This window comes from Ascaphus truei, chromosome 16, assembly GCF_040206685.1.
Source record: "Ascaphus truei isolate aAscTru1 chromosome 16, aAscTru1.hap1, whole genome shotgun sequence".
NCBI classification, from domain to species: domain Eukaryota; kingdom Metazoa; phylum Chordata; class Amphibia; order Anura; family Ascaphidae; genus Ascaphus; species Ascaphus truei.
This window is the reverse complement of record NC_134498.1, coordinates 21,794,658-21,818,192: the sequence shown is the minus strand read 5'-3', so window position 1 is coordinate 21,818,192 and position 23,535 is coordinate 21,794,658.

Genomic DNA, 23,535 nt, shown 5'->3' with positions numbered 1-23,535 from the left:
AGCTAAGTTACTGTCAGGATCTGTGATTCTGGTCGCGCTCCTCACTTACCCCAACCCGAGACCGGGTGTTCCGCTTCTCCTGCAGCACATCTCGCCTGCCGGCGAATACCAGCATTCAATCTAGGGGTGCGCGCGGACCACGCTCTGCACTAAATGCCATCCCAGGCTACGCTCGCGCGGTGAAGCCACCATCACGCAGTGCGCACCCACTATGCATGACACTCGCACACATGCGCAGAACCTTCCTTGCTCCTCTGCCTATACTACACCTGTTGCTGATTCCTCTGCCCGAGTACACAACTGTGCTAAATCTTTCCAGCCAACCACAGCCAGGCATACTCCTGAGTATGCTCCAACCTCATTGGACAATCTCCCTTTATATGCTCAGTTGCCACACTGGCAAATTGGCTGAGCACAAACCTTCCTGCTAGCGAAATGTTCTCTGCTGTCTTGCCTCCAAAGTCTTGTCCTGCTCCTTGTTCCTGACCTTGGCTGCTCTTCTGTTCTCCTGACCTCGGCTACATTCAACCATCCGCACCTCTCCAATACAGAACACGGCTAAGTACCTCATACTATCTTCTCTCCAACACCGACCTTGGCAAGTATTACTGACCATCCAGACCTCTCCTACCCCAACCCGGCCAACTCGACCAATCTACACTCCAGACGCGCCCACACGGCTGTGGGTCGGTGTTATATCAAATCCCCACCTCGGTCTCGCGGTCATGCCTTGTTTGTGGTGAGCAACCCGTTACAGGACTTTACAGACATTGATCAATTTAAGGAACTTGACCATAAATTGGCGATCAATATCAATGTTAGAAAAAAACATAATGCACACAAAAAAAGTTTGAATGAGATAAACTTGTCTACGAACGTAATCAAGTTTATATTTGGCACAAACCGCAACAAACCAGAAACACCACACAGAATACAAACAATAAGCAAAATCCCAAGAAACAAGCTAAATCTATACTTAAGAAATCACATAAAACGAAGAATCATAGTGAAAGATCTGCAGACACAGATGCCACTGGCACTGACTATACCACACAGTGTCTCTTTTTATCAGTATGATTCTTTTGCTTCCTCAGCAGATGAGGAAGCAAAAGGGAAATCTATCTATCTTCTGGGAAATCTCATATGAGTCATAGCAACACTTCAAGATGATATACTACGTCAAAAACTAAGACGCAAGAGATATACATCGAAATCACGACTTAGGAGACAACCCAAAGAAGAAGAAGAGACATTGACAAGTGATAATACCAATGTTATTAACATCTCTCAATATTGTATCACGCAGGCAGAATTTAAAGTATTAGATCTAGGTTTCATGTTTGCTCCTGATAAGAATTTAAATCTATTTACTACTACAGTAGATCTGTATAAATTTATCCAGAAACTGTCACTAACTTGATTTTTCAAAGAAAAACAAATCAAACTCAGTGATTCTATACAAGAACCTGTGTGCTCAGAGAATAATGAGACTGAGAACAGTATACCTATATTTGATATAAGGGAAAATCTCACCTTCCACGATCAATGCTTTTTTCAGGACATGATTGATCTCTCTGAGGAACACAAAGAACATATTGATGTATTAACATCTTTTCTAGGAAGAAAGCCATCTGGTTTACAAAATAGATCCAAGTTTTGTCCTGTTATACTTAAAAACAACATCATTGATATGTTTCAAGACGCGATGGAAAGAGACTTGTTACTCTTAACTAATGGTATACAATTTACAACAAACAAGAAACACTCTGATAGCCTACGACCAGAATTACGTAATGATATTATCTCTGTAAAAGAAAATGAACAAATAGTTGTAAAAAATGCTGATAAAGGCGGCGCTGTTGTCATATTAGATCATTCTTATTACCATACTGAGTTACAGAAAATTGGATGACCAACTTTTTTATGCCCTACTTGATTCAGATCCCACAAAGCGGTTTCTATCTGAGCTTTATGACTTGCTAGATGAAGGTATTTATTTACAGGTGTTATCCACCAAGGAATTTCATTATTTACATTGTTGATACCCTTTTATTCCTATTTTTCACCATCTTCTTAAAATTCACCAGTCCCTTCACTCACCACCGGGACGCCCTATCGTTTCTAGTACGGGGTCACTAGGTGAGCACTTATCCATCTATATAGATCATTATTTGCAACCAATTGTTTTCACACTTCCTTCAGATTTACAAGACACATCACACATTTTATCTTTGTTTCAGGATTTTCCTTGGTCACCTAATTTCCTTTGGGTTACTTTTGATGTCCCATCTCTCTACACTGTTATTGCACACACAGATGGTCTTCAAGCCATCAGGAATTTTTTAGACCATGATGTGTCACTTTCACCAGCACTTGTCACCTTTTTATTGGATGCTATTCACTTTCTTCTAACTCACAATTATTTTCTTTATTCTGGGGATTTCTATCTCCAAATACGTGGGACTGGCATGGGTACATGCTTTGTGCCCTGCTATGCCAATCTGTTCATGGGTTGGTAGGAGGGGCCGTCGTGTTTGGAGATAGAAATCCCTATCGACACCACATTCATTTCTATCGTCGTTACATAGACGATCTTCTACTTATATTGAAGGGTTCTAGGAAAGATCTCACATTGTTCATTCACTATATAAATGATATTCCTTTCATTTATTTTTTACATCACAATACCACTATCATCACATTTATTATCTTGATTTAGAGCTCTTTGTGGGACTGTATCAAAGTGTACAAACTGAAATCTTCAGAAAAGAACACAGTAAGAACACACTCCTTCATGGAAGAAGTGGACATAACCATAGTTTATTCAGAGATATACCCTGTGGTCAGTACATTTGATTGCGTCGTAACTGCTCAAACTTGGAGGATTATATATACAGGTCACCAATCAATTTCTGTCCAGAGGCTATAACAAAATGGTTCTTCGAAGAGGCTTATTTGAATGCCCTAGTATAACGCTCGGCCTGCCCACAAGCCAGACAAGACCCCGGGACTGAGGTGGAAATGGTAAAACCACACACCTAGCAGCAAACGGGGGCATGGCCGGAGTGTGGTAGTAGCGTAGGTGGTCCGGATAACAAGAATGTAAATGATACCGTACTTGACAGCTCCGGCGTAGAAGGGTTAAGTTCGTATGCCAAGGGTCGTGGGTTGGAGAGGGCAGCGTAATCGATTGTCCGTAAGCCTGGGTCGTGGAGTGGAGAGAGCAGCGTAGTAGTTTGTCCATGTGCTGTGTCCAATGGTTGTAGAGGTCTGCAACGTAGAAGTCCAAAGCAAGGTCCAAAGGGTTCCAGAGAGCAGCGTAGTAGAGTTCAAAGCAAGGGTCAAATCCAGGGTGGTCAGCAAAGATTCCAGGGATGGGAGCAGCACTGAAAAGACAAGAAAGGCCAGGCAACAGCAGACAGCACCAAGGTACAGAAGCTATGCAGAGCAAAGAGGAAATGGAGAAGAGGGATTATATAGGGGGCTGGGACCAATCAGAGAAAGGGGAGAGACAGTGGAATGGCCCGCAGAGGAACCTAATAGGAGAGCAGAGTGTGGAAGTTTGACACCAATCGGAGTGAGGGGAGGGACAGAGGAGTGAGCAAGATAAGGCCCAGATAGAGGAGAGTTGCTATAGGCAAAGGGAGTGGTCAGAGTAAGGGGAGGAACCGAGGGACGGACAAGGGAAGGGATAGAAAAGGAAGGAGGACCTGAGAGGCAAGGCAGATGGGGAAGGGGCGTGCCGGGTATGTCCTTGACGTCCGAGGAGGCGGAGCATGGGGAAGGTGCACTGGAGGATCCAGGAGCAGAGAGAAGAAGGGGAGGAGCAGAGGGACGGACAGGGGAAGGGTCAGGTAAGGAGGGAGAAGCGGGGAGGCGGAGTTGACGGGACCCGAACGGCGACACGCAAGGAGCGTGTGCCACGTCAGCGGGGGTGGAGTCAGGCGCCCGGCCCCAACCAATTGTGGCTAGAGTACGCTTGCGCCCGTAGGGCTGACGCGCGTGGGCAGGAGGTGCAGGGAAAACAGCCAGGAGCAGGGACTGCCGCCGGGGAGCCTGAATGGCCTGAGAAAAAGGTAAGGATGCACTGGACGCGGGTATACCAGCAGCGCGGATCCTTACAGTACCCCCCCCCCCCCTCGAGGGTCAGACTCCGGACGAACCAACCATGGTTTGAGGGGAAATTTTTGGTGGAAACGTCTGAATAGGGAAGGAGCATGAACATCCGAATGTGAAACCCACGAACGATCCTGAGGTCCGTATCCCTTCCAGTGGACCAAAAATTGGAGTTTGCCCATGGAGATGCGGGAATCAATGATAGATTGAATTTCAAAGTCCTTTTGTCCAGGTACAACGGGAGGAGGATGTCGAAGGGAGGGGTGAGCGAACCGATTGCCTTGAATAAAAGGTTTCAAAAGGGAAACATGGTAGACAGGTGAAATCTTTATAGATGGAGGCAGTTGGAGTTGATAGGCCACAGGGTTAATCTGTTTAGAATAGAAAAAGGGCCCAGGAACCAGGAAGACAATTTAGGGGTTGGGGCCTTCAATTTGATATTTTTTGAAGAAAGCCAGACCTTCTCTCCAGGGATGAACTTATGGCCCTCCTGACGGAGCCTATCTGCTTGTTTCTTCTGCCTTAACATGGATTTTTGAAGCACTGTTTGAATCCTTTTCCATGACTCCTGTAAGGAAGATACCCTCTCATCTGCTGCCGGAACTCCGGACCTGGAAGGATGCATGGGAAGACGAGTAGGGTGGAATCCGTAGTTAATTAAAAACGGTGATTCTTGGGTAGACTCGTTCTTAAGAGAGTTGATCGCGAATTCAGCCCAAGGGAGTAACTCAGCCCAATTATCCTGAGAGTCCAAAGAAAAACAACGTAAATACTGTTCCAGGGATTGGTTCATACGTTCGGTCTGCCCATTTGTTTGGGGATGGTAGTCTGAGGAGAAAAGAAGGGTGTTGCAGGGTACATGCAACTACACACGTGGGTTTCTTGACAAGGCTGTTTTATTTTGCCTTGAAAAATATACAGCACACAAAACAAAAATAGCTCTTTTTCAGCAACAAACGAAAATGGCTTTTCCTTCAGCAAACCGAACCAAGCAGTTTCTCTTTAGCAGACAGTTTATATATATATGCATCTACCCTTTTTCTATGCAGGGGACAGACAGTTCACAATTTCCCTACTGTGCTACTCAGACCTTGTTTTCAGGAATCACTTTAGCAGCTTACTCCTCTCTCATCAACATCTACAACCTGGGTTTTAACACACCTTGATTATGCAGCTGGGATCCAACTAATTGTCCTGAGGTTCCCAGCTGAAGTTTAACCTAGTCAGTGCTGCACTGCAGACTAGACATAGGTTTTCCAGGCATATACACAAAAAACACAGCGCACAACGCTCATAGTGCATTAAAGGTATATTAAAACAGTAAATTAATAAGGTAATTATTGTGCGTACATCAATAAAATTCAATAAAGCATTTTGGGGTAAGTTACCCATCCACCAGCAATGCGACCCGGATCAGATGTCATCAGCAGGGACCATGCACCACACTGTGGACCGGATCAGTTGTCATCTACTGGGACTGGAGCTGGTGAGTAAGTCCCAGATTTCGAATGGGTAAGTAGGGAGTCCTTTATATGTCCCCGGTGAAAGTGAGCAGTGTCCAGCCACTTGCTGGTCTCTCTCCTTCTATCTACCACACCTGCGCTTCCGGGTAGTGACGTCACTACAACTCGCGTCGCGTCACGTCACAGTTCTTCTCCGGTGGCCGGATCAGTATAAAACGGGGCAGAGAGTCCAATAGCACACTTTCCAATGCGTTTCGAAACCGTAAAGGTTTCTTCATCAGGGATACCTTTACGGTTTCGAAACGCATTGGAAAGCGTGCTATTGGACTCTCTGCCCCGTTTTATACTGATCCGGCCACCGGAGAAGAACTGTGACGTGACGCGACGCAAGTTGTAGTGACGTCACTACCCGGAAGCGCTGGTGCGGTGGATAGAAGGAGAGAGACCAGCCGTCGCGAGGATCCGCGGGACACGGCTGTTCCCCAGTGAGCCGCAAGTGGCTGGACACTGCTCACTTTCACCGGGGACATACTGTATAAAGGACTCCCTACTTACCCATTCGAAATCTGGGACTTACTCACCAGCTCCAGTTCCAGTAGATGACAACTGATCCGGTCCACAGTGTGGTGCATGGTCCCTGCTAATGACATCTGATCCGGGTCGCATTGCTGGTGGATGGGTAACTTACCCCAAAATGCTTTATTGAATTTTATTGATGTACGCACAATAATTACCTTATTAATTTACTGTTTTAATATACCTTTAATGCACTATGAGCGTTGTGCGCTGTGTTTTTGTGTATTTGTCTGACGTTCTAGGGGGTGCTCTGAGCCATCCCCGGTACCACAGCTGCAGATGCTCCAATCTGATTAATAGGTCACGTAATATATCTTTATTATCACTGTATTATCACTTCACGTGTGTGGTATTGTTTAATAGTTGCGCACTTCCTTTTCACCTTTTCCAGGCATATAACTGGTGGCTTTTATTTACCCTGTCACATTCCTTCCCTGTTAGTGTGTGGCTGGGGCTACGCACGGCTGAAGCCCGACCATCCACCCTTTCTCTAGAATAGAAGTCAGCATTTGCATTCTCTTTTCCCGGCCTATGCTGAATCTCAAATGAGAAGGGTTGGAGGGCCATATACCACCTAGTCAATCGAGCATTGGAATCCTTCATGCTATTTCAGTGGAGAATGATCCATCACCAAAGTAAAATGGACTCCTGCCAGGTAATGCCTCAAAGCCTCGATTGCCCACTTTATTGCGAGGCACTCTTTCTCAATCACTGAGTAATTTTTTTCCCTTGGGAACAATTTCCTACTCAGGAAAAGGATAGGATGTTCAACTCCCTCAAACTGTTGTGACAACACTGCCCCTAGCCCTATCTCTGATGCATCTGTTTGCACTATAAAAGGGCTGTTGAAGTCTGGGCTTCTAAGGATGGGACCCTCTGATAGACACCTTTTTATGTCCTCAAAGGCTCTCTGACAATCCCTTGACCACACCACTTGTGTAGGGGCACACTTTTTTGTGAGGTCCGTTAAAGGGGCTGCCACTTCTGAATAGTTGGGGATGAACCGCCGGTAGTACCCTGCTAACCCCAGCAGAGAGCGTACCTGCGTTTTTGTTTGGGGGGTCGGAACTTCTTACAGGGCAGCTACCTTGTCGGCTAGTGGTCTTACATTTCCACCTCCCACTGCATACCCTAAATATTTGGTTTCCGCTTTACCCAAGGCACATTTCTTAGGGTTGGCTGTGAGCCCTGCCTCTCTAAGAGATTTGAGGACCGCTTTTAGCCTCTTTAGATGGGCCCGCCAGTGTTTACTATAAATGACAATGTCATCTAGGTAGGCAGCGGCATAAGTCCTATGGGGCCTCAGTACCTTATCCATGAGTCTCTGAAATGTGGCTGGGGCTCCATGAAGTCCAAGTGGCATTGTCACAAACTGGTATAAACCCATGGTAGTGGCAAAGGCTGTTTTGCATTTGGACTTTTCCTTTAAGGGTATTTGCCAGTATCCTTTTGTCAAGTCCAACGTGGATATATATTACGCGTTACCAAGGGCGTCAATTAATTCATCCACCCTTGGCATCGGATATGCGTCAAACTTGGATACCACATTGACCTTTCGGAGGTCCACACAAAATCTTACCTTCCCATCGGGTTTAGGGACCATAACTAGTGAACTACACCACTCACTGCATGATTCCTCAATCACTCCTAAGTGTAACATTTCTTGTACCTCCTTATCTACCAGAGCCCTACGACTTTCAGGCAACCTATAAGGACGGGAACGTACGTTTACCCCAGGTGCTGTCTCGATTACATGTGAAATTAAGTTAGTTTGTCCTGGTAAGTCAGAAAAAACATCCTGGAATTGTGTAATTATTGCTAACAAGTCCCCTTTTTGTTCAGAGGACAACTGTTTACCCATTGGGATTTTATCGTCACTCACGATGTTCTCCTGTGGAGGCTGAGGACCCAAGTCCGTTTCCTCCTCCACCGGGTGGATGAATAGAGACCGCTGCATCTTCCAGGGTTTCAGCAAGTTCACATGGTAAATTTGTTTACCCTTCCTGGACCCTGGTTGAGCTATCTCGTAATCCACATCACCCGTACGGCGGAGTACTTCGAATGGGCCCTGCCATTTGGCCAGGAGTTTACTCTCGCAACTGGGTAACAATAACATCACCTGGTCTCCTGGGTGAAACACTCTCATGCGAGCATTCTGATTGTAATGTCTCTCCTGACTGTCCTGGGCTGATCTAAGATTCTCCCTGGAAAAATGGTCGACCACATCTAGGCGCTTCCTAAGGTCTAGTACATATTGCAGGGTATTCTTATAAGGGGACTGCTGTTCCTCCCAGGACTCCTTTAGGAGGCCTAGGATACCCCGCGGTTGGCGGCCATAGAGCAATTCAAATGGAGAGAATCCCGTGGAGGCCTGGGGAACTTCCCGCACTGCAAACAGCAGAAAAGGGAGAAGTTCATCCCAGACTCTCTTTTCTGAGTCTACAAATTTCCTCAGCATCCCTTTTAGAGTTCGGTTAAATCTTTCCACCAATTCGTCAGTCTGTGGATGGTAGACCGATGTCCGAACAGACTTGACCTCTAGTAACTTTAAGACATCCTGCATCAGTTTAGCCATGAAATTTGTACCTTGGTCTGTCAACATAACCTGGGGAAGTCCAACCCGTGAGAACAGTTCCAACAACTTGTTGGCTACTTGCTTCACCGTTGCTGTTCTCAGGGGGAACGCCTCAGGATACCTTGTTGCATAGTCCACTATTACAAGGATAAACCTGTGTCCTTTCGCAGAAGGTTCTAGAGGTCCTACCAAGTCTACCCCAATCCTCTCAAAGGGAACTGACACCAAGGGTAGAGGAACCAAAGGGGCTGTTTTTTTTCCTTTTGGACTAGTTAGCTGGCACTCCGGACATGCTGCACATAGCTTAGCAATATCACTATGCATCCCTGGCCAATAGAATCGGGATGAAATACGGTCCAATGTTTTATCCCTGCCCAGGTGACCACCCCAAGGGACAGTATGGGCTAGAGTGAATACAGATTTAACAAACGCCTTGGAACCAATATCTGTCTGGTGACCTCCCCTGTTTGTGTCTGCCTATTCACCCTATATAGGATATCCTTTGATAGCTCAAAATGGGGGAATACTATCACCCCCTGTGCATCTAAAATCTGTTCATCAATTTTCACCACCTTGTCATACTGTCTCGCAAGGACTGGGTCTTCCCTTTGCTTCTGGCGAAAGTCAGGGAGGTACATGTCTGGTAAATCTCCAGGGCCCATATCCCCCTCCCTTTGGCCATCCCCAGCCATCACTTGTGACCTCTGACTACTAGCATGGTCACCTTGAGACCCAGATTTCTGCAACCAGTCCTGTTTGTCCAAGCGTCTTTGCTTCTGAGTCTTTTGAACCCGGTGTCTACTGGGAAAAAGGTCTGCCGAGAAGGGGAACAGTTTGCCAGGGTTCGCCTGAGCCCCAGAAGGAGGTTCCTCGTGAAAGACTGGGGCCATTAGGTCCGCAAAGAAAGGCCAGTCCCGACCGAGCACAACGGGCGCAGGTAGCCAAGGAGTGACTCCTACTTCGAGGTAAGCCTCCTGACCTTTTACCTGTAGCCGGATTTTGGCCATCGGATAAGGTTTTACATCGCCGTGTAAACATTCTATGCTCCATGGGGAGTCAAAAGAACACACGTTGAGCGGCAACAGTTCCTGGAGGACCAGAGTTTTCCCAGAGCCCGAATCTACAAGGGCCTTGATGGTTTTTCCCCCATTCAGGGCTGGAAGTAGCCAGGGCTTGTAATTTTCCCCAGAAAAAGCCGAGACGACGGTTCTGCTGAATGAACAATCCATCAGTGGACAGTCCACATACCGGTGGCCTTGTTCTCCGCAGGCAGAACATGGAGAGGGTTCCCTCGCAGGGGGGGCTGTGGATAGCGCTCCGCTGGACCAGTTACTGGAGACCAGGCATCTGGTGGGTCCTGTGGGCGACGTCCTCAGAAGTTCCTCTCACTTTGCGACGAGCCGACATCCGGAAGGAGATGAGGGTCCCTGCGGGGACCAGCATTTGGACTCCGTCCTTGCTGGAACGACTGCTCCTTCCTTTGGACTTGGCGGTTCCGTGACGGGCCGTAGGTTCCCCGTTGATCCGACCTCCCTCTTTGGGCGTCCACAAGTGCCGGTGGAGTCGGGTCCAGGACACTCTCCTGCTGCTCAGCCCCAAGGAAGTTCTCCACGAGTCGGACCGCCAAAGCTAGAGTTTCAGCAGCGTGGCGTTTTACCCACGAGCGTGCGGGAGGGGGTATTACTTGTAGAAATTGTTCCAAAACCACCTGCTCAAGAATTGCCTCCTTAGTGCACTCCTCGGATTGTATCCAGCGCGTACACAAGTCCAATAATCGCTGAGCGAGGACCCGGGGTCTCATCTTAGTGGTGTACTTCATGTTCCGGAACTGCTGCCGGTAGGTCTCTGGGGTCAGACCTAAGCGATCCAGTATGGCGGCTTTTACTTGGCGGTAGTCCATTGCCTGATCTGTAGGGAGGCCCTGATATGAGGCCTGGGCTTCACCTATGAGGAGCGGGGCCAAAGCAGTTGCCCAGTGATCTGCAGCCCAGCCCTGACCGTCGGCAACTCTTTCAAATGTTAGTAAAAAAGCCTCTGGATCCTCATTCGGATCCATTTTCCTCAGGAGTATCGGGGGTCTGCTGGCCAGTTCTGCACCAGCAGACCCTTGGAATTGGGTCAGCAGCTTGGCAATCCGCTCATCCTGTGCTGTCTGTAGTCTTTCATCTCTCTCCGCTTGCAGCCGGGCCTGCTCGCACAGAAACGCTTTCAACATTTCTTCCATTCTTGTGTGTGTGTGTGTGTGTGTGTGTGTGTGTGTGTGTGTGTGTGTGTGTGTGTGGCCCTTTAACTGCAGGAGCCTTTTGAAAAAAAAATCAAATCTCACTTCTTGACAACCATATGTTGCAGGGTACATGCAACTACACACGTGGGTTTCTTGACAAGGCTATTTTATTTTGCCTTGAAAAATATACAGCACACAAAACAAAAATAGCTCTTTTTCAGCAACAAACGAAAATGGCTTTTCCTTCAGCAAACCGAACCAAACAGTTTCTCTTTAGCAGACAGTTTATATATATGCAGCTACCCTTTTTCTATGCAGGGGACAGACAGTTCACAGTTTCACTACTTTGCTACTCAGACCTTGTTTTCAGGTATCACTTTAGCAGCTTACTCCTCTCTCATCAACAGCCAAATCCATGTGTCTACAACCTGGGTTTTAACACACCTTGATTAGGCAGCTGGGATCCAACTAATTGTCCTGAGGTTCCCAGCTGAAGTTTAACCTAGTCAGTGCTGCACTGCAGACTAGACATAGGTTTTCCAGGCATATAACTGGTGGCTTTTATTTACCCTGTCACAAAGGGTAATGCCCAACCTCTGGGAAAATGCACGCCAGAATTTAGAAACAAATTTCGTACCCCAATCTGAAACAATGGACCACGGGACACCATGAATACAGAAGATTTCCTTCTTTTTCCAGAAAAATGAGCTTGCTTAGAGAATCTGTCGACAATTACAAGAGTGGTAGTCATGCCATTAGATGGGGGAAGATCCACGATGCAGTCCATAGAAATGTGACTCCACGGACGATCCGGTACCGGGAGGGGTTGAAGGAGACCGGAAGGTTTTTGACGGACAGATTTATTTTGTGCACAGACTGGGCATAAAAAGGTGAAAGCTCTGATATCCTTCGACATGTTGGGCCACCAGAAGGTTCGCCGAATTAAATCATTGGTCTTCTTAAAGCCGGGATGGCCCACAGATCTGGTGGAATGGCCCCATTTCAGAATTTTGAGATGAAAACGTGGATCCGCGTCAAGGCGACCATCAGAAGAAGGAGAGGAGCAGAAGGACGGACAAGGGAAGGGTCAGGTAAGGAGGGAGAAGCGGGGAGGCGGAGCTGGCGGGACCCGAACGGTGACATGCAAGGAGCGTGTGCCGCGTCAGCGGGGGCGGAGTCAGGCGCACGGCACCAACCAATGGCGACTAGAGTGTGCGCGCCCGTAGGGCTGACGCGCATGGGCAGGAGGTGCAGGGAAATCAGCCAGGAGCGGGGACTGTCGCCGTGGAGCCTGAATGGCCTGAGAAAAAGGTAAGGATGCGCTGGACGCGGGTATACCCGCAGCGCGGATCCTTACATCTAGATAAGGACAGAGATTACCTGATTTTCTCTGATCATCACAGAGGGACTAAGACAGTTGGTCAGACACACTATATTTCTGACTTGGATCCCCCATATTTTATTTCTCAGTTCAGTAATCAGGCCTATGGAATCAGGAACATCATAAATAAACATTGGAGTTTACTCTCCATTGATCCTTTGTTGCGTAGCCTAACATCTACTAATCCCAAATGTGTTTTCAGAAACGCCTAAACCTTGGGGAATTTAATATCACCAAGTATGTTCAAATCTGAAAAAAAAGTGATTAAAAGAGAATTTTTTCCAAATCTTGTGGGATGTTTCTTTTGTGGACGTTGCAAAATATGTAAACATGTTTTGAAGACAAAAACGTTCAACAATATGGAGGATAACAAGTATTATAATATTGTTTCTTTTACGAATTGTAATACTGTTTGTCATATATATGCTGATCTCTGGGTGCAATAAGAGATATGTTGGTCTCACTACAAGAATGTTCAAACTTTGTGTCATGGAACACATGAGACTAATTATCAAAGAAGATCTAATACACCCAGTCTCAAAACACTTTAGTGAGTGCCAACATGGATCTCTGCAAAACTTGAAATTATTGCTATTGAACATATTAAACCTCACATAAAGGGAGGGTATAGGATCAACATGCTGTACAAGAGAGAAGCCTATTGGATTTTCTCTCTTGATCCCCCTACACCTAAGGGGTAAAATTCACAATGGGATCTCAAGTATTTTCTTTGACTTTATAAGGCATGGTTTATCTATTCAAATATGGTTGATATAATTGAAAGAATATTTAATACAGATGTTGATCAATATATCACCCTTCTGATGTGGATAAATATGTTAGAGAACACAGAGAGAACAGAACCCCAATGGAGAGCACTCAAACATAAAATCACAGCAACGTGAAATACTTTAATGGGAGTAGATACTCAACTAAAATAAGTAGAACACTAGGATCACAGAAATAATTAGACTCAGTAATGAGCCAAAAAAGCGCAGCGAAATAAAATTAGCCGGATACTGGACGTGGGATGTAAACTGCCCTCCTTGTATATATATATATATAGGATGCAGCCATATGAATATATACCGAGGTCACCTATGCCTTATAAATGTGACACAAGTCCAGCCACTATTAGGCTACTGTAACAACTATTATAGGTAAGGGTACTCTCACACAGGTAAGTATTAGTGAGTCAACCTACCCATATACTACTGTGGCCATATAGTCAGATGGAGCACAGCAAATATCAGTATCAGTCTGGCTTTAAATGTAGAGGTCTGTATCATGGTTCAGTCAGTTTAAACCAATCCAGGATGTCAGAGAGACCTCAGCCTCTGCAGTGTATGTCAGAATACACACACTGAGTGTATCACTGAGGCTGGAGCACCCATAAGTTAGGGTGACTGGTAAGGACACAGAGAATGGCTATTGCCACGGTAGGTAGGTAATGAACACTGAACAGTAGTACACAAGTAGTGTCTACTTACACCTCGGTAGGTAAAACAGATATCCGGCAGAATTACAGCAGACCCTATGGTAGCGCTTACTGTAGTAGCTGCGCACCTACTTGCTAATGCTGGGTGCTTCAAAGTATAACCAAGGGTACTGCTGTAGTTTTAAAAATAGAAATGCTTATTGCATAGACATAGCTCCATGCAGGGAGTTAGTAGAGGCGGTCGCGCTCCGATCACGAGCGTTAGTCCCGCCCCTCTGACGTGATGACATCACTGCCGACGTACGTTTTGCAAGGCATGCTTTCTCAAGGCTGGATGGGAGCGTGTGTACAGCCCCCAGTATTTAACAGAGAATGTGAGCTCTGATTGGTTAGTAGTGTCCTATTCAAGGACTGAAGTTAGGTAAACGGAGTGGGTAGTGCTCGTGTATATGTGTACTCACAGCGCTACATGTGGACACCTGATGTAAACAGTGAGGACTGACAGCAAATTAACCTGAGGAGAAGCAGCTTGGGGATAATGTATATAGATGACAGGAGGTCACAGAGACCCACTAGTTGTGAGTGTAAAGCACTGAATGGCTAGATGGAACATGGCTATATAAAGGGGCTAAAGACAAAGCCTTCGTTCAGACCTTTAGGGGATAGGGTTTGGAGTGTGTAAATCCAACGTGACTCAATTTTCAGTCATTCCTGATCCCAGTTCCCCTTTCTGATGCCCATAGAGAGCTGGTCTGTGCCTTTGAAGGTGAGTACAGTATGGTCACCCTGGTGGTTGTCATTAACATGCCTGACTACCGGAGTGTCCAGGCCATTTCTAATGCTGCCAAGATGTTCAAGGACGCGTATCCTGAAAGGGCGTCTCGTCTTCCCTATTTCTTGGTGCAAATGGCTGCATCCTATACAAGGAGGGCAGTTTACATCCCACGTCCAGTATCCGGCTAATTTTATTTCGCTGCACTTTTTTGGCTCATTACTGAGTCTAATTATTTCTGTGATTCTAGTGTTCTACTTATTTTAGTTGAGTATCTACTCCCATTAAAGTATTTTTAACCTACTCACTCCTCACTCCTACATAGATACCTAGTTCCATTTCACGTTGCTGTGATTTTATGTTTGAGTGCTCTCCATTGGGGTTCTGTTCTCTCTGTGTTCTCTTCAAATTATCACCCCAGATAGCAGCACCACATCACCATACTTCAGCAGAAGCGACGGTTCCCCTCCCCTACCCTTCCCCCCTCCCCCTCCCCAGAGTTCGTAGGATAAATATGTTATGATGTGTTATTTGTGTCTCATACTGCCGATCTACACACCACAAACTTTAGATTTTGCCGAAATCATGTATATATTTTTTTCTTCTGTTCAATATCATGTTATATTGTGCTATCTAACAATTGAAAACTACAAGACTCATCACCCATTCTGCTTTTTATCAACAAAAAATGCGTCTTTGCCTCTCTGATCCATTAATTTACATTATATACACAGTGTTTATTTCAAATCTCTACTGCCAGCTCTATCTGTTACATTCCTTTGATATCTACGTATTTGTCCATGTCTGAAAGAATATTTTCATGTGGGTTGAATCATCTTTATCTTTGTACCAACGTTTATTACATTCAGAGATTACCTCTCTTTTTCTTTTGGTATGATTAATTGCACTAGCTTATTTTAGTTGGTAATTTTTTTTTTTTAAACCATCTTAGTGACATATCATTTACCTATATGGATTTATGTGGTTAATCATTATATACAAACATCATTTAAATCTTATAGGATATATATCCAATATAGCTGGTGTTTTTTCCAAGTTAATCAGAGTGTTTTTTCTGCACATGCCATCATCTGATAATCACTTAATGGTTATCTGGTGCGTTTGTTAGAAGGAGGGTCTTTATTACTCATGTTTGCGATTGCCCCAGTATACAGATGCAGCAGCCATTATTGAAACAAATCACGCGGTGTATACCTCGGAATACCCATGTGATGGCGCAGGATTTTTCCAACCGTGCCGTCTTAAGACGCGAGTGCAGGTGAGTGCAGAAAAAGGCATTTTAGTGTTCTGGCTTTTAAACACATGAAATTGACACAGTAGCACAGTAGCACAGTACTGTACACATTGCAATTCATTCATTTCATTGCATTTCATTGCACACGATCCATGAAATTCCAACAAAGCAACCGCTATAAACACTTGTACCTCGGGCGATTGGCCGCATTAATGCCGCGTGGAGGACAGCAGCGCGCATGAAAACGACACCGTAAATTGTTCGAATAACGGCCGCTGCATCTGTACTACTTGAGAAAGCGCTCTAAGCGTGAAATGCGTGGGAGGAGAGTTCCCCTGTTTTTGTTTTTAATTATGTAGTTAATACATTTTCTTTATTTTTTCTACATCCGGTGAGTTGTATAGTACTTTTTTTGGAGTGTTTTTGCTGTTCAATAAATCTCCTGCAGTTTTTTCATATTAAAAAAGTAATGGTGGAAAAACATTTTTTTAAATCCTCATGCCTGACTCTCAGCCAAGTGAGTAAAGGAAAATTACTACGTTCTGCTTAGGGAGCACATATTAAGTTATACACATCTAGCAACATGCTCTCATTACACTAAGGCAGGGCACTCAACTCCAGTCCTCACCCCTCCACTGACGGCCCCAGAAGCCTCCTGGGCAAATGTGAAGTTTGATGGTCTCTTGCTGGTGCTGTCTGATTGGAACTTTTCTGCACACACGGTCCAGTATACTCCTTCACTGGGACCCAAGGTCGTTTCCCGAGTTAGAGCGAGAGCGAATAAACTGTTTCAGACCTGAGGAAGATTCTCCCTCTTTCGGGAATGGATGGCGTAGTGCCCTTCTTCTCTGCATTTATAACAGAAATCCGGCCCTCCGGTTTTAGCTTGGAGGTTCTCCAAGGCTTTCTCCCCCATCTAGAGGTTGGTTTCCTATGTGGTGGCTACCATACTTCTCCCCGGCGTTCCTCCCGATTATTCGCATTGGGCACTTCTTCTATCCGCACGGCAGTCATCAATTCCAACATCCCCCCTGTGACGGGAAGGGATAGCCAGGCTATATATTGAAGGTCAAGCCTGTTTGGTTACCCCTGCTCCGTGTATAAGGGTCCAAGAGAGTTAGCTCTTGGACCCAGTAACATTGTACTATTGCATTGTACTCTCTGTAAAAAAAAAAAAAAAATTCTGTTTTTCCCTTTTCGGGCATGCAAGCAGGAAGGAATTGCTGGCGTGTGAGTTTCAAGGGGGGGGGTTGCGGAGGAACCGTTGTCCGATTGTGCCTAAGAGGTTGGGTTCCAGAGTTGCCGGTCCTCCAATAAATATACCCGGGAATCATGCCCGATTCTCATGCACATGGTCCCAGCAATACCTCCCCTTCAAAATGTAAGCGCGACTCACCGCAAGGGCGCCCTGCTTCAGCACAACTCGGAAAGGAGAATGAGGCACAGGGATAAATGTGTAACCCTTGAGCTGAGGGAATTCCTAGGTTAAGGGGGGGTACCCCAGCTTGTGCCAAGGTGACTCACAGACAGTATATGGTTTGTGGGTACCCAACTGTACATAAGGTTGGGGGAACTCAGAGTCCAAACTCAGTCAAAGGGAAAGCATTAGGGGACATCATGTACACAGAAATAAAAAATATTGCCCTTTCTGTTCCCTGTACCCCAAGATTTAGAGTGTATTAAAATGTATGTTTAATATGTTTAAACATTAGAATCCCATGTCCAAACAGGCAGCCCGTGCAAATCCATAGGCGCCTTTATGTCTGCTGGACATCGGAGTTCAAAGGATGACCAGAGGTGTGAACAGCGTTTGGTTAGCCGGGAAAGGCGGAGTACTAGGAGATCAATGGCAGTCCTCCCAGATGCCACTTGTTCTGCCAGACTTAGGGGTGCCTGCCCAGCGGGTGACATTGGATAGCTGGGGGGAGATGTGTCAGGCTTGCGCATGTCCCTTAGCTATTTCAAATTTCCTGCTGATCCGGCTTTTCTACCTGGCTCGGCTCTGATTAGCTGCTTGAGAAAGTTCCCACGCGCTGATTGGCTGTGTGTTCTGCTTCTATTTATGAATAAAACAGGGAATACTATAAGAAATCAGGAGCCAATCAGATTGTGTTCCCCTTGAGTCAGGGCCGAAGGAGCGCGGGCGGGCTTTTCAAAGTTGCCTTGTTCAAAAAAGCAAGGCAACCGGCTTCGATTTCAAGCCTGAAAAGCCTGCTCGCAAGAGATTAAGTCTCGACTTTTGGGACCAAGTTCTCAGAAACAAATATTGCGGTCGCGCCTGTGATTTCATGCCAATTTGAGTTCCAGGAGATTCCGGGCTAAGTCCCGGTCACGGTAAAACTCTCCCATTAATTCCCTGCACCTAGGAAAGTCTAGTTTTTGACCCCAGACCTCCAGAAAGTGTGTCGTTTCCTCTGTATTTTGTGTTTCACTCTGTGTATGCGAATTTATGCCGAATAAATTACAATTTCTTTTTCTACCTTGTTTTGATCAATGAATGATCCTGGTAAAAAGGTGTAAATAACCTGGTCTCCCGTGACATCCCCTGAGAGCTCACCTGCCTTGTCCAACCCCAGCTGCTCCTCACTCGGCCTATCGGGGTCATGGCTCATGGCTGTCCCTCCTCAGCAGGCCAGACCTGTGCAGCGCTATCTCCTAATCCCCACTAGCCACCATGCTCCTAGCAGACCGCCCTGAAGCTATTTCTTGTAGTAGCTCTAGGAACTTTGGGGGAGATTCTTTTTTCCACTCTCGATAGAGGGTAATTACACCTCTGCATGGTACTCCCCAGATCAATTGTTCAAATGAGGCGCGATCAACCCGGTTAGGGGTGATACCCTTATTCCTCACTACTCTCACAAAAGCCACCATTAGTCTGCACAAGAACCCAGTTAGTTTCTCACCCTCTTGCTGATACATTCCCTGCATCTGAAATACAATTCTTCCCACTCTGTGCCACCAAACGAGTTTCTGATGCCCGTAGGTAATTGCGAGGGGTCCTGACCTCGTTTCCATCTCTCCAACGGATTTTACTATGGCTATACCGGGACCCTTTAGGCTTTCCGTGATCCAGACCTTCTTGCCTCAATCTGATTCCCCCTTATTGCTGCACGATCAGCGTGGCCTGCTCTATCCAACTTTCAAAACCGTCCTCACTGGCAGATTAGAATAGAGATGGGTTAATCTGGCCAAATCCGTTTCCCATATTATTGCTGATGTAGCCCCCAAAATCGGTTCAGCGCTGTCAATTCCACAAACGGATTTGGCCGGTTTCAATCCACGCGGATTCATACTGTACAGTAGTTACATAGTAAATTCATAATAATCCGCGCAATGGATTGTTGAATCCGCGAACTGGAGAGATCTGCTTTCTGTGAGACCCTGTGTGGTCTTTCTGTGCTTTGCCTGTGGCCTAATTGCAGTGTAACCTGTACAGCCTTGTAAATGTCATTCAATCCAGTATGCCCTTCTCGCTTGCATTTTCATGTATTCATCATGATCATCATTGCATATCCATCACCAATCTACGTTAAGGATTCATTTATCGTTTAAATCCTACCCGCCTAATGTGAGTATATCGTCATTTACTGTTTTGAGCACCATCTGTGTTTAGCACACTCATTTTCCTGGTATTGTGCTGCACATATTACTCACTGGGCCTGTTTGCGCTCTGTCACTTGTTCTATTTCTGTCAGACGAGTTATAAAAACTCCTCACATGCACCAGGCAACTTAGGGATATTCTTTCTCCACAATTTATTCTCACAGATCTATGTCACATGATTGTTAATTAACACATATATTACAATTTATAGTGCTTTTTTGGATCTTTTTTTTAGATTTTCTAAATAAGGAATAAAAAAAAAAGGCTTTTTTTTAAACATATTGCGAATGACTGGATTCAACAAAAAAAAGTCAAAAGATGTCGTTCAGAAGAAGCTCACCACAAAAGTCCCTCACTGTGCCCGGGTGAGAATAAACCATGGTCAGTGATTATTTGCTATGATGTTAAATAAAAACACTTACAATATGATCCCATTCATACGCATCAAACATGTTTACAAAGCTGCCCCTTGCCATAGTCATATAGCATACAATGCTTCCACTGCAGCCAGGGATTCTGGGTAACGATATGCAAATGAGCACACCATGTGTCAGTTTTGGCTTCTTATCCATTTTTACATGGATGTCTCCAAGTTTGCCTGTCATTGTACAGCAAAGCCTACTGTATGTTGCTGTAATGAATTGCTACAGCTTACTTTTTTCCACACAGAGGGAAATTTCGACAGTACAGTTACTGTGGCTTTCAGGGGGCTGCAAACAGCATTTAGTGCAAAAGGGCCATCAATAACTGTATTTGTATGTCTTTATTTATATAGCGCCATTAATGTACATAGCGCTTCACAGTGGTAATCAAATAAATAACAGATAATATAAATAACAGGTCATGGGAAGAAGTGCTTCAGACATAAAAGTAACATTAAGGAAGAGGAGTCCCTGCTCCGAGGAGCTTACAATCTTTATGATAATGTTATTCTATCTGTTCTGGATTAAAAAAGGCCAGTTATTCAGATTTACTATTCTTTTCCCAGGAGCCCTGCTGCTTGGAGACAGCGGCCGAAAACTAGAGGACATGGTACACCCAGAATAAAATCTGTGTACATTTCACAGTTATTTAAAAAAAATAAGCATTTTGTCTACCAAGATCAAATCACTAGCCAACAGAGACAAATGATAAGTAGAAAGAGCCTTGTAATATGGCCAAGGAATCATTCTTGGTTCATCTGATAAAGAAGTGTTCTGTGTGTCATCACAGACATTTTACATATATACTTTGCCAAATTTACAGATCAAGAAATTATTACTTGCTTTTGTTCATATTGTTACTACTGGCTCTTTCCAAGCACAACTGCTACTGCAAATGGAATACATGGTATTATATAGGGAGAATGATGTCTGAATATCAAGATAACACAATGAATATTGCACAACCTTATCTGCCAAAAGCATCTAAAAAGCTGTGTGTGCTGTGCACGAGCATAGTAAGTGAAACTGTATTGGTGATGTTTTAATTAAAAATCAAAATACAATTTCATTGACAAAACGCAAATAAATTTGGGTGTGGGTGTGGGTGGCTGGTCTGCGCTCCGTGTCCTATTCTCCTCTGGTGCTGCTGCTGCCTATGTGCGATGCACTGCCGAGCTCTGCGCATGTGCGCTGGAGACCTCTGCTTGTGCACCGGCCTGAGTATTCTCGTGCGCATGCATTGAGGGGGGCGGCTCTCGCTGGCTATGGACAGAGCCTCTGCACATGCGTTGAGGGGGACGGCTCTCGTTGGCTATGGATAGAGCCTCCACGCATGCTGTGAGGGGGACGGCTGCTGGTGTGAATGTGTATGCGATGGCAGACGGCGCCACTAATGTCTATGTTGAGATGGACTGTGGGCATGGAGGTAACTGCGTGGCTGACGGCTTCATCTGCCAGCGCTGACGTCATTTCCATATCCGTTCCACTTCTGTGTCTCCACGATGCTGTTTATACCAGCGGGTGGGGGGAGCGGCGCCGGAGGCTGGCACCGCCGCCGCATGTCAGCGGGCGTATGGGGGGAGCACGTCGCCGCCGCATGTCAGCGGGCGTGTGGGGGGAGCACGTCGCCGCCGCATGTCAGCGGGCGTGTGGGGGGAGCGGCGGCTGTTAGGAGCGTAACGTCATTTCCGTTTCACATTTTCGTCTCCATGAAGGAGTTTTGTTCCATCAAAATTGACTAGGTGCCACTAAAGAAGTTTCACTTCAAAAAAATGTGCTGGTCCCATTTCACTGTGTTTGTTTTCTTTAATAAAATGTATGAAAAATGAATTAACACGATGCAGCTTTTTTCCCCAGTTGTGCAGCCAGGAGACATCTTCTCTCTAGAGGGTTAAAGAGGGAATGCACTGGTGTCTTAACATCTGTACAAGAGACGAGCGCTCCTCGCCACACACGGTTTCTGCAAACAGTCCACAGTTTTGGTCTCTATGTTTTGATGTTGCCCAGAGCTTAGAACATAACTTGAATGATGAAATGAGGGGGATTCTGTGCAGCATTGGGCTTATACTATTGAGCGGTTATGATAATTGTACTTAATCCTCGTGTTCCTGCCAACACCACTAGTCCTTTCCCAAAGGTTTTCTATTCTTGCATTTTCTGGTTTAAATTCAGCCGGCCACCTCCATCTGTCTTGCAATTAACTCATATCTCATATCTCCCTTTCTACTTCATCATAATATTGATTTTAATCAGCTTATTTTGCCAAAAAAAAAACTGTTATTTCTGCAAATATGCCAGCAATGCATCAATTAGCTTCTATTCTTATGTTTTGATTCTGTTGTGAGCCAAAGTGCCATGTTTTTGTAATTTTTTTTTTTTGGGGGGGGGGATATGACTCGCTTCATTATTTTGTACTAAATGTGGGTGCTAAGAGGAAACGGAAAAGTACGACACTATTTCAGTGCAGAAAAAGACCTGGGTTAACAAGGGCATACATTGGAGCGAATTATTAGAGACGGGCGAAACTGTGAAAATCCGTTTTCGCGGAATGTCCCGAGCTTTCCATTCAAAAGCCGTTCCGCCACGTAAAATCCGTTGACGGATTGTTCTAGTTTCAATCCGTGCGGGTAAATCCAAAACCGCCACTAGATACAACCCGCTGGTGGATTTTAACAATCCAATCTGTGGATTCAGCAATCTGCACGTGGATTCGATTGTTAAAATCCACCAACGGATTAATTGTCGGTGATAAAAAAAAAAAAAAAAAAAAACATCCGGAAAAGACGAATCACCCTTTTTAAAACCGATTCGCGGAAATCTGAGGACCAAAGGAATTGGCCAATCCGCGGCGGATCCAAATCCTCCCGTATCTACTAATTATGAAAGCCTCAAGAACGCAAAAAATTGGTGGTAAAAATAACATAAACAGGAATTTTTATTGTTTTTTTTGATTGATCAGATTCAGTTTTTTTTTTTTTAAATGTTTAAACTAGTTCAGCAAACAGACAAAGTTTATTGGATACAGTATACAAGATATAGTACATACGATCACATGTCAACAACTGCATAGTTGTTGAAGTCGCTGCAGTAACTGCATTTTCTAATATTCACAAAGAGTAAAAAAACGGCACGAGTTTAAAAAACCACCACAAATTGTATACTCTAAAATGCAAACATTTGCTGAAGTTTGCAGAGTACTTTTGCTAATAAGCAAAAGTTTTTACATTTGCAAAAAAAGCATTTGCACCAGATATTTCCTGAAATTAGAAATGAAATAAAAAATGACACAGATTCTGACAAATTCGCCATTTATAGTATAGTAGACCTTTTATTTTAACTTCCAATACGTGTAGCAGCTACAGTTATATGGTTTAGTTTATGAAGTTTGAAGAAGAAAAAAAAACGCCAATTTAAGATCCAGTGAGAATCTCTGTAATATTTTCTTTGTTTTGCATAAAAAATAGCAAAATTATTAACTGTCTTCAATATGTACTGCTTGCTACAAACATTGCACAGTACACCGTAATCTATGATGCATAATTCATAAATTAACTAAATTATGCAATACTGTATACACAGCTCTTTGCTCTGTAAATTTCTTGTTTCAGAAAACAATTTACAACTATTGGTAAACTACATTTTCTTGAAGACACTGCGGCACTACAAACACATTATCTTAATATACTTTGTACTGTATATTAGGAAGTATT